At 45.0% G+C, this 12,015-nt stretch overlaps 1 protein-coding gene across 6 annotated transcripts in view; it reads left to right on the forward strand.

The window, feature by feature from the left end:
* The window catches only part of PPIH (peptidylprolyl isomerase H), a 24,031-nt gene extending 12,759 nt beyond the window's left edge, over nucleotides 1-11,272 (forward strand). For 4 of the 6 annotated variants that reach the window (XM_006762582.2, XM_015563176.1, XM_006762585.2 and 1 more), the window contains one exon: nucleotides 6,428-7,710. The gene's annotated coding sequence lies outside the window, so the exon portion shown is untranslated. Of the gene's footprint in view, nucleotides 1-6,427; nucleotides 7,711-10,928 lie in introns of those variants that run through there. The other 2 variants (XM_006762584.2, XM_006762583.2) reach the window with 2 other exon arrangements.
* The last annotated feature ends 743 nt before the right edge of the window (nucleotides 11,273-12,015 follow it).

The raw sequence follows: 12,015 nt of genomic DNA on the forward strand, positions 1-12,015 counted from the left end.
TGCACAAGTGTGTGTGCTGGGCTGCACATGGACTTCTCTCTCATCCAGCCAGATGGTCCCCTCTCATGCCCAGTTGTCACCTGAGCTTTCCTTTCTGCTGGGACTGGGGGCCTCTAGGGCTCAACCTGTATTCCCCTTAAATAACTGCTGGCCATTCCCTCCCTTTCCCCTTCATTTCTTTGCTGTAACTAAAGTTGAACTCAGAGGTCCTTGTCCTTCTAAAGATTGACCACTGATCACTACCAGAGGACAGAAGATTAAAAGAATAAATTTTAGAAATTCTTTATGTTTGGGACCTCTTTTCTATATTTTCTGAGTCTCTTACAGGAAGTTAGTAGAAATCCTTGTTGGGAGTTTTATTTCTGAGGGTGGTGATCATCAGCTCTCCCCTCCTCACCCACTATTAGCAAAGATCATGTGAACCTTTGCCCCCATGAAAGCCCTTCTTCTCAGCCTGCAACCCAAGCAGAACGGATTCCATGGGGGCGATTTGCTGTTCCAGAGGCCCTCTAGACCAGGACTGTCCAGGAGACATTCCTTTCTGTGATGGGGAAATGTTTTTCATTTGTGCTATTATGGTAGCTTCCAGCCGCATGTGACAGTTGAACACTTGAAATGTGGCTAATGTGACTGAGGGACTCACTTTTTAATTTTATTTAATCTTTTACAAGATCTTTTAATTGATTTTTTAGAGAGAGGAAGAAAGAGAGAAAAATGTCGATTGTTTCCCCACTCATTGGTTGACTGTCATATGTGCTCTGACCAGGGATCAAACCCACAACCTTGGCATATCGGGAAGATGCTCTAACTAACTGAGCTGAAACACTTTCTTCTATCTATCTATCTATCATCTATCTATCTATCTATCTATCTATCTATTTATCTATCTATCACATTTGTATGCGAAGGAACCACTGAGCTAAAGCCAGCCCATACTTTTGAATAGTTTTTTAATTTATTTTTTTTACTTATTGAGACAAAAAAAAAAAGAGTGAGAGACAGAGAGAAACATCAGTTTGTTGTTCCATTTATTTATGCACTCATTGGTTGCTTCTGAAACACTTTCTTTTAGAGCTCTTTTGTATTTTGCCTTAGATTCTGACTTTGATTTTAGTTAAAGTGAAGTTTTCTGTACAGCTTTACATGTAGAAACCTTGGTTTTATCTTGTGGTCCTGTGAAAGCTTTCTATGATCAATTGGATGCATAGATACATAGGTGAATCGTGGCCCTCACGATTCCCCTGTCATAGTCTGAACTGTGTTCTTTGCTACTTACAAGCACATAGGGGCTGGTGGAACCTCTGTTTTGAAAGCCTGAGAGTCTCTTGGAAAAGGGAGTGGCTGTTAGCTCTGGCAACCTTGCTGGTCTGAATTGCTGCCACCTCCCTGTGATCCCCGAACCTGGTGTTTGTGGCGAGCAGTGGAGAACTGACTTCACTTCATTGTTTCCCAAACTCCCCTAAAGAGAAGACTCACTGGGGGCATTTGAAAAACCTAACTCCCAGGTCCCTCCCTCAGGAGAGTTTGACTGAGTTAGTTGAAGGTGGGACCCAGGATTCTATGTTTGTAACCAGCATCTCAAATGCTTATCGGAGGAATGTGGGTAATGCCGCTTTCAGTGTGCTGGAATGAATGTCTTTTAATATTTGCATCTGAGGAAAAAATATATAATTAGCACAACATGTAATTTTATAATTATTATAGCTTATAATGAGGCATTGAAGTTCAAATAGTGATTAGTTTGAAAATTAATCATACCTGTAGATAGTGGATATGGTAATAGTTGTGAAGGTGCTATTTGGAATAATTGAGATTTAGGAAACACTGTCCCCCATTCTGAGATATCCTGTAGATGTGATATCCTTTCTCATGCCTGCAGAGAAAGGTTATGAAAGACATGTTGGTGGCACATTCGCTGGTCCTTCATTGTACAAATAAATACTAATTAATTAAAATAGGTCCCATACTGGGTGATCACTTCCTAAGGTATATAAATGTTAGTTTCTTATCTGACCTTTGCCAAAAATCCTAGTTCTGTTGATTTTAATCTTGTCTAGGTTAATCTCTGTGTTCCATTATAAGGGCTATTCCAAGATCACTATTCTGTTGCTCTACTGATAAGCTACAAGGACGTGACTGAAGGAGATTATCCTACCCAGTAAAGGTTATGTCCTCCCAGCCCTGCTGCTTGCCTTCCCTGGGACTGCCCTGTGTCGGTGGGTCTCCAAGGGTATAAGCTTTGGTGCTTTCCCTGGTGGGCAGACCCCTGGGGATGTGGGCCCAACAAGTCCCAAATTTATTGCCAACAGTCGACAGCGCGAGTAAATCAGCGGCCACCTCTCGAATTGGGTTGTTTAAGACTCGGAAGAAGACTTGTTTGTGATTTTGCTAACAGGTCAGTTCGAGGTTTAACTCTATATCGGCTCCCCACATGGTCCCATACTGCATATAAGGCTATAAATTTGAAAAGCCCAGTTCCTGCCTTCAAGGAACTCACAGTGTCTTGGGAAACGGACAGTTACAGTGCAATAAGCACTGGACTGGAGGCTCTAGGACGAAGTGAGGAAAGTGTGAATGCCTATGTCTGCCTGGCATGGTTGTGAAGACGGCAGGAGAGATGATGCTTCCACTGAGTACAGGAAAGAATAAGAACCTGTCAGGTGGCTGAAACTGGGGAGGGCATTCCAGGCAGAGGAATAGCATGAGCAAAGCACATGAGCAGGAAGCAGCAGAAAGTGTGTGGGAGACTGCAAATTCAGTATGGCCAAAGCAGGAAGATAGGAAAAGCAAATAGTGAAGAGGTGAAGTTGGCGGAGGCCAGGGCCAGTTGTGAGAACCAGTGCAGGCTGAGTTCATATGTTATCCTGAGGGTGGGGATGGGCTTCAGGCATTGTGTACATTTTTCTTTTCTTCCTGGGTGAGAGTTCATTGTTCTCCTGAAATTCTCAAAAGGGGCCTGACTTTCCAAAAAGAACCAAATCAATGGGAGCCACTGAAGGATTTTGAGCAGGAGAACATTGTGCTTGCATTTTCTTAGTTACAAGTTGATTCTGGCAGCAATGTGGAGGATGGGGTCGAGGGCAGTGGGGTATCCACTGCTGTAGTCCAGGCAAGAGAGAGGAGGTTCCGCATGAAAATACGGGTCTTGGGAGCACTAGAGATTTGGCAGCAAATATTTGTGTTCCTGCTGGGTGTGTGACACTGTTTGTCCCCTGCCCTGAAAGTCAGAAACCCTGCCAGCTAAAAAGGGAGGGGAGAGGAGAATATCTGGCTCCATTCCAGGGCAATCCAGTACAGCCACAGGCGCTTAACTAGGATACATTCTAAGAAATGTGTCATTGGGCAATTCTGTTGTGTGAACATCACCGAGTGCATTTACACAATCCTAGATGATAATAAGCCCATTGCTCTTGACTGCAAACCTGTACAGCATGTTATTGTGTTGAATGCTGTAGGCAATTGTATCACAATGATAAGTATTTGTGCACAAAACATATCTAAGCATAGAAAAGGTATAGTAAAAATATAGTGTAAAAGATTAAAAATAGTACAGCTGTATAGGGCACTGACCATGAGTGGAGCTTGCAGGACTGGAAGTTGCTCTGGGTGAGCCAGTGAGGTAGTGTAAGTAGTGACATTACTGTGCACTACTGTAGACATCACAAACACTCAACAGGTAGGCTACACAAAATCTCTAAAACAACATGAGATTAAATCAAGCACAAGAGAATGATGCAATCAGGAGACGTGGTAAGCATGAGATGCTGCTGGTGAAGCACAGCACACTATTTTACAGCAAACTTTCCTAAGTTGAGTACACTCTAAAATAGCAATAAAAGTATATATAGTAAATACATACACCAGTCATTTATTGTTATTATCATTGTATATCATTGTATGTGCTGTACTTTCATATGACTAGCAGTGCGGTACATTTGTTTATTTACACCAGCAGTATCATAAACACGTAATGCTTTGTACTACAAAGTTGTAGTGGCTACAACATCACTAAATATAGGATTTTTTCAGCTCTGTTAAAATCTTATGAGACTGCCATCATACATGTGGTCCATTGTTGACCGAAATGTTATGTGGCGCATGATTATACAAAAGCCAAGCTCCCTATGTTGGAACCAGGTCTTACAGAAAGCGGTAGATCTTAATGTGTTGGCAAGATTTCTAAGGTAAATTATGTGACAACATCAAGAAATATTATATTAGCCCTGGTCGGTTTGGCTCAGTGGATAGAGCATTGGCCTGCGGACTGTAGGGTCCCAGGTTCGATTCTGGTCAAGGGCATGTACCTTGGTTGCGGGCACATACCCAGTAGGGGGTGTGCAAGAGGCAATTGGTCAATGTTTCTCTCTCATCAATGTTTCTAACTCTCTATCCCTCTCCCTTCCTCTCTGTAAAAAAATCAATAAAATATATTTTTTTAAAAATAGTATATTATATAAACCATACCACTATTTATTTTGAATAACTATTTCAGAAATTTCTATAGTAATATGTAGCCAACTATTAATAATGGTTACCTCTGTAGAGATAGCAAAGAGAATTTTTCAATTTTTTAAAAATATATATATTTTATTGATTTTTTACAGAAAGGAAGGGAGAGGGATAGAGAGTTGGAAACATCCCTGAGAGAGAATCATCGATCAGCTGCCTCCTGCACACCCCCTACTGAGGATGTGCCCACAACCAAGGCACATGCCCTTGACTGCAATCGAACCTGGGACTCTTCAGTCCATAGGCCGACGCTCTAGCCACTGAGCCAAACTGGTCAGGGCGAGAATTTTTCAATTTATATTGTCCTGTATATGCTTGAATTTCCTATATTGAGCACATACCTTATCTAATAAAGCGGTAATATGCAAATTACCATCATGTCGTAACAGTCAAGCTGGCTGCGCCCACAGCAAAGGCCAAGTTTCTGAAACGAGCCTTAACAAGCAATCAGCAGGGCAGGGCTTGACAGGGGACCTCAGGCCACGTCCCCTGCTTGGCGGAGCTTAACGGGGGGCCTCCGGCTGTGCCCCACGCCCGGCGGGGCTTGACAGGGGACCTCAGGCCATGCCCCCAGCCCAGCAGGGCTTGATCGGGGACCTTAGGCCGTGCCCCCCAACACACCAGCGGGGCTTGACAGGGGACTTCAAGGCGCACCCCCCGGCCCAGCACCAGGCCAGGCGACCTGAGGCTGTGCCCCCCACACGGCGGGGCTTGACGGGGGTGGGGCCGGCCGGGTCTGGGTCTTGCACAATGTCGAGGTGCACGTGGGTGGGCATGGACTTGACTCTGGTTCCCGTGGCGCGCCCCAGACTCTGACAGGAGGAAGATTTTCATATACATTTTACTAATTTTCTTTCATCTCTGACACTTCTATTATGGAGAAAGGACAAATAGCAGTATTAAAATATTTCCTCTAATTAATCCCCTTTTAATGTGCACAAATTTCATGCACCAGGTCACTAGTCTTATAATAAATATACACTGTATATATGTGGTTTAATAATCCTAGTTCCTCCCGGCCCCTCCCAGGTAGGTGCATGTGACTAACATCAGTTTGAATCATTCCCTGTTCCCTCCATCTCCATTTCCCTGGTCTAGGCAGTCAGTGATCCCCTCCTGTGAGCTCCTAGTACTTGGTTCATCTCTCTATTACAGCATCTAACACAAATGTGTTTGGTTTTCTCTTGAGGCAGAGACCATGCTGACTGGTCTATAATACAGCTTGGATCCTGGAACACAATGCAACTTATAAGTGCATTTATAAATTTTTGTACATTCTGCATTAGGGCCCAAAGTTAAACTTCTCTTTAAGCCTGCAATATGACACCAGGACTCCCTGTCTTCTGGAAGTGGGGAGAGGGGGGCAGTCACATTCTAGGGGAGGGGAGGAGAGGGTAGTGTCAGAGTGAACTCACCCTGTTCTTTAGTACAACTAAAAGGCCATAAACAGAGGGTGTGCGATTTCCTTTCTGTATAACCCTGGGACCAAAACCCACAGGTAAGGAGGATTGCTCTTTGTTCTACAGCTCCACAGAGTGCGCCAGGTCTGCCAAAAGACATGTGCTTTGGTGCCAGTACATCAGGAAGCCTCATCACTGTCAAGCCATTGAACTGCTAGTTTTCTCCTTTGCTTAATTTATAATGTATATTGCACAGAGTTGTAAAGGGTAAATAATGAGATAATGTACTTGGAAGTATATGTTAGTTTCTTCTTGGTTCTTGTGTAATATACTTTTTTTTTTTTTTTTTTACTTTCAACTTTGCTCTGGAGAACCAAAGGTCTGGCCTATGGCATGAATCAGACCGGTTTTACTCTTTTGCGAAGAGGATCAGGAATGTAGAGAATAGGTGGGAATGTTGTCTCATGGAAAGTCCCATTCCAATCCTCTGAGCTGCTAATCTCTTCCATCCCTTACAGACCTCCATGTATCTGCCACTGTAGGCCTGCTCTTGCTCTGGGTGATGCTCATGAGTAGGAAAATCTGGATTGGCCCCTGTGTTTGCTTCCTGGCCTGCTGTTGCCCTGTTTGATCAAGAAATCTTGGAAGTATCACAATTCAGAACCCAGGATTTTCCATGTTTTTCGACTGTAAATAAAGTTTTTTTGTTTTAGTATGTGTGTTGTTGTAATGATAGCCCCATTTCCTCACAACGTAGCTTTAGGCTATTGTGGACCTGGCTCTCCAACTGCAAGGCCAGTGTGGACCAGAGCCCCAAATTTATAAGCATTTATAGCATTCCCCCTTAGGTTCGAGCTGATTGAGCAAAGAAGCAAAGCCCCAGGGCCAATGTGTTCCAAGGTGTTCCCAGCAGTAGGTTTAGTTTGGTAGTTCTGAAGCCTGTGGGAAGAGAATCACTAACTTGGGATATTTCTGGATGGGAGACCATTGGGTAGAATGTATCTTGATCATGACAAACTGGGAATAATTTAGTCAAAAATCTTGGTTTGAACCTTGGATTGTTTTTAAAAAACAGTTCAGTTCTTGAGAAGTATTATTATCGCTATAAAATGGGGATAATAATACCTATCCACTTCATAGCATTGTTGAAAGGGTCAAGTAAGAGAGTGGATATGAAGGTAACTTGTAAACACAACATGCCTTGCAAATGTTAGTTTTAAAAGGAAACCACCCAATATAAAAAGTTCCCACAGTATAATGTTCAAGAGATAAAGAGTTCCCTGATGTTCCTTTCATGAGGCAATGTCTATGTTCTCCTGTTTCTCCTTTCTCCTGACTCAGATAGGTGGTGAAAAGTGCCATTTCAGTGTATTGGCAGGACAAGGAAGCTAGAGTATAGATATCCACAACTCTACAGCTAAATAAATAGGGTTCAGGGGACATAATGAAGAAAGAACTGATCACGTGACTATACAAGGTGGATTATAAAGAGAAAGGAAGGAGAAGGATCAGCTGGGATCCTGAGCTGATGTTCTTGTGATGGGTCATTCAGGTAACTGTCAGTTATACTTGGCACCTGCATTCTATGCCAATCTCTGCCCTGGGCACTGGAGCTGCAATGATGTGTAAGATGTGTCCCATGCTTGTGACAGGAGATAGGCACAGTTTTGATACAATGTGATGTTAGAATGTGACCCCTTATGAGGGCAGGAAATTTGGTCAATACTTATTTCGTTTTGTTTACTGCTGTGTCCCCAGCCCTAGTACCTAGTAAGTGCTCAATAAACTTTTGTTGCATGAATGATAATGGTCTGTACCAGATGCTATGAGAGCGGAGTGGAGAGACAGGGTGAGAGAAAGAGATAACATTTGAGGTAAGTATTGACAGATTGGAATTAGCTAAGAGATGAGGGTGGAGAGGGCTTTCCAGGAAGAGGGAACTGTATCCTTGGGCCAGAGTCTGTAAGAGATTGGGGACAAGGTGAAAGTTATTTTGCAAAGAAGATTCTTGGAATGAACCCCTTTTCTTGCCTTTTACATGACTTAAAGGTAGGCATTGGAGTTGTCTGAACTGTGATCACTATGTTGGGCAGTGTGAACTCTCAGGGTGGGAGGGGGTCTAGCAGAACTCTAGAGTGGAGAACTCCCACCTAGGAATAGGAGATGCATTTTGGCATCAATGGTATGTCATCCAGTGCTTCAGAGCCACTTACGCAGTGGTGAAGAGGTGGCTGCAAGAAAACCAGTAGGAAATAGCACATTTTTATGTCCACTGATCATGAGAGAGCTTAGTGAAGTGATTGGATGAGTATGTAATGATACTGTTAAGTAACATTTTAAAGGCAAATGTTACAGAATTTGGATTTCTGCTAGAGAAGCCATCTCTTCAAACCTGTTACATAGGAAAGGTTGTTCACTTATTCTCAGAGGTGCTGCTGCCATTGTTCTGTCTTTGTTACTCCACTTTGGGAAAACTCTCAAGCCTCTAGGGCACACCTTTAAATGTTCTGTGTTGGCAGATTGCCTTTGGAGGAAACATTTTTTTTTTTTTTAGCAGTCAAAGGTCATCTAGAGCTGAAATAGAGAGATAGCAACTCTAGAATCCACCTACTTCTCTTCATACACATTGTTGCTGCAAGCCTTTTTCATCTGGAATATTGGCACAGCTGCCCAGATGACCTCTCTGCTGCCAGTACCTCATTCTCCAATCCATTTTCTACACTATCTCATTGATTTAACAAATTTATTAAGATACTGTGTCTCAGGTATTATGCTAGATGCTGAAGGAATTCATAGTCTGGCTGGGAAAATTAATATAGTGTTAGGATAGGAGGGTCTCTTAAACTAGTGACATCTGAGTCAAGTCTTAAAGGATGAACAGTTAAGCAGGCAAAGGAAAAGAAGGGAGAAAGGCAGTGTTACAAGTAGAGGGAAATAAGTGATAATCTAAAGGAAGCAATGGCTAAATGATCCCTTGGAAGGTTGGACAAGGAATGTGAAAGAGTGGGAGGCAAATTTAGAGAAGTCCTAGGCGGTCCTATAAATCATATTACGGAATTCTGATAGATTTCAAATAAGACAATGTCATAATCAAATAGATATTTTCTAAAACACAGTCTGGGTGTTGTGGTGGGGAATATTAGAGTAAGAAAGAGAGAAGGCCACAGCAGTGGTCTATGCCAGTGGGCAGGCCATCTGACTATTTTTCCTTTTTTGAATATATTTTATTGATTTCAGAGAGGAAGGGAGAGGGTCACTCCCTATTTCTCAATGGAGATAAGACTGGTTTTTAAATGTTTAAGTAGTTGATAAAATCTAAAGAATATTTTGCATTGTAAAAATTATATGAAATTCAAATTATAATGTCCATAAAGTTTTTTTTTATCATCGACTAGGGGCCCGGTGCACGAAATTCGTGCACTGGGTGGGGGTGAGGGGGAGTGTCCCTCAGCCCAGCCTGCCCCCTCACACATACTGGGAGCCCTCAGGCATTGACCCCCATCAATATCCAATCGCAGGATCGGCCCCTTGCCCAGGCCTGACGCCTCTGGCCCAGGATTCAGGCCTGGGCAGGGGACCCCCCTCTGCCCCCATCACCGGCTCTAACCCCTGCCCAGGCCTGATGCCTCTGGCCTAGGAATCATGCCTGGGCAGGGGACCCCCATCTCCCTCTGATCGCTTGCTCCACCCCCCTGCCCAAGCCTGATGCCTCTGACCCAGGCTTCAGGCCTGGGCAAGGGGACCATCATATCCCCCCAATCCCTGGCTCCACCCCCGGCCCAGGCCTGATGCCTCGGCCAGAGGAGTTGACCCTCATCACCATCCGATCGCTGATCACCGGATCAGTACCTTGCCCAGGACTGAGGCCTCCGGCAGAGGTGTCAGGCCTCAGCAGGGCACCCCCAGCTCCCTGCAGTTACAGGCTCTGCCCCTGCCTAGGCCTAAGGCCTCTGGCCAAGTCATTAGGCCTGGGCAGGGGACCCCCAGCTCCTCGCGATCTCCTGCTCCGGCCCTGCCCAGGCCTAACGCCTCTGTCCGAGGCGTCCTGCCTGGGCAGCAGGGACCCACAGCGGCAGCGGCCCCACGATCGTGGGCTCCGCTTTAGGCCCAGGCAAGGGACCCCTAGCTCCCGGGACTGCCAGCTTTGACCCTGCCCAGCTCCCATCGCTGGCTCCACCCCTACTTCCTGCTATCACTGGCCAGGGCGGAAAAGGCACCTGATTCTCCGATCATGGCTGGGGGGCAGGGCAAAGGCGGCCCTGGGGGCTCTTAGCGCCCCCCTGGGTTTCTGATCACTGTCAGTGGTAGGGGGCTTCTTCCTGCTTTCCCTTTCGCCTCCCTGCATTGTGCCTACATATGCAAATTAACCGCCATTTTGTTGTCAGTTAACTGCCATCTGAGTTGGCAGTTAATTTGCATATAGCCCTGATTAGCCAATGAAAAGGGTATCGCCGTACGCCAATTACCATTTTTCTCTTTTATTATATAGGATTTCTGTTTACTGATTGGCTAAGGCTACTTTCAGGCTCTAAAGTTGAGTAGCAGCTGAGTAGTTGATTGTCTGGCCTGCAAAGCTTAAAATATTTATTATCCGGCCCTTACAGAAAGTTTGCCTACTTCTGTTCTAAGCAATAGATGACGATGGCCTACAATAGAGTAGCAGCAGTAGAAATGAAGAGATCAAAGATGCTTAGGACTGATTCAGGGAGGCTTTTAGAAAGTGGAATTGACAGGCCTAGATGATACTTATGGGCAAGGACTACTGCACCGGCCTGTTTTCCCTACTTCCATTTCTGCCCTTCTACAACCCATTCTCCACTCAGCAGGCATTAAAAAAAAAATTATGTCACTCCCTACTTACAACTCTAAATTACCCTTGTCACTATTGCTCATGGGATAAATTTCCAATAAAATATCCCTAATTTGACCCTGCCTACCTCTATAGCCCAATGTCTTCATTCTAGTTTTATTGGATAACTTTACTTGCATTTTCTCAGACCCATCTTTTCTTGCCTGTAGGCCTTACAGAAATCTCCATGCGCTTGGAATCAGCATTCCACCTTCTCCACTTCACTCCCACAATGTTTTGTGCATTTGCAGCACTGGAGTGTTGGGTGTTTAAATTTCTACCTTCATCCCTAGACTGAATTTAAGAGGCAGAACTGGCGAACTAGTCCATCCCCAGAAGATCATAGACACTTAATAAGGAATGAAGGTGGAGGATTTCAGCTACAGCATGTGGCAACCTCAATTATAAATCAATTGTGAAACGTGGATAGTAACCCCTATTTCACGTGGCTGGTGTAAGGATAAAATGCAAGAAAAATTCCTAGTTTGCTCAATAAACGTGACTTGCAATTAAATTTGATTTTTGTGACCAACACAAAAACACGTGAATACTTAACAAGACAGTCCTTATGTACCTTTTGGTAAGATGGATGGGAAAGCAGGTACTCCTGGAATATACCCCCGCCCTCCGCCCTAAATATGCCGATCAGGGACCGCATGAGAGCCTGCGTGGTCCCTCCAAGGTGATTGCTCCGCCAAAAACGGACACTGCTTGAATGCATGTATTTACGTCTGTTTCCGAACCCCTCGGCTGTGCCGCGAGTACACGGCCATTGTAGAAGACGGCTCTGTTCGCAGTAATGGTCTGAGGTCACAGGACCGTATTCCGAGCAGGGAGGGTGGGAGGCCTCTCTACCTGGGGCTAAGGTATCCACGAGCACCTTTCCAGGCCCTTCGATGACCAGGAAATCCCGGCGCAGGCGTTTGACCGTGCCTTTCTGGAGACCAGGACACAACCGCGGACGTGTAGCCCGCCCGGCCGCCCATGCTACAGCCTCGTGAAAGTCAAGTTCTCTCTGCCCGTCCTCTCGGGTACTCTATGGTTCTCGTGGTGACTCTAATTCTAGTTCCGGTCTCTATGGCGGCGGCGGAGGCAGGAACGGTTGTAGGTCGGCCGAATTAGCCGCCTAAGAGCCAATGAACGTGGAGGAGTAATGAAGTATTAGCCAATACAAGCCAGGAACTGGGGTCAGGTGGCCAGAGTGACAGCACGCCTGGCCAGTGAACGATGCGTAGGGCGGGTCGATCGCAGAGCATA

This window comes from Myotis davidii, unplaced genomic scaffold (genome assembly GCF_000327345.1).
Source record: "Myotis davidii unplaced genomic scaffold, ASM32734v1 scaffold458, whole genome shotgun sequence".
NCBI classification, from domain to species: Eukaryota; Metazoa; Chordata; class Mammalia; order Chiroptera; family Vespertilionidae; genus Myotis; species Myotis davidii.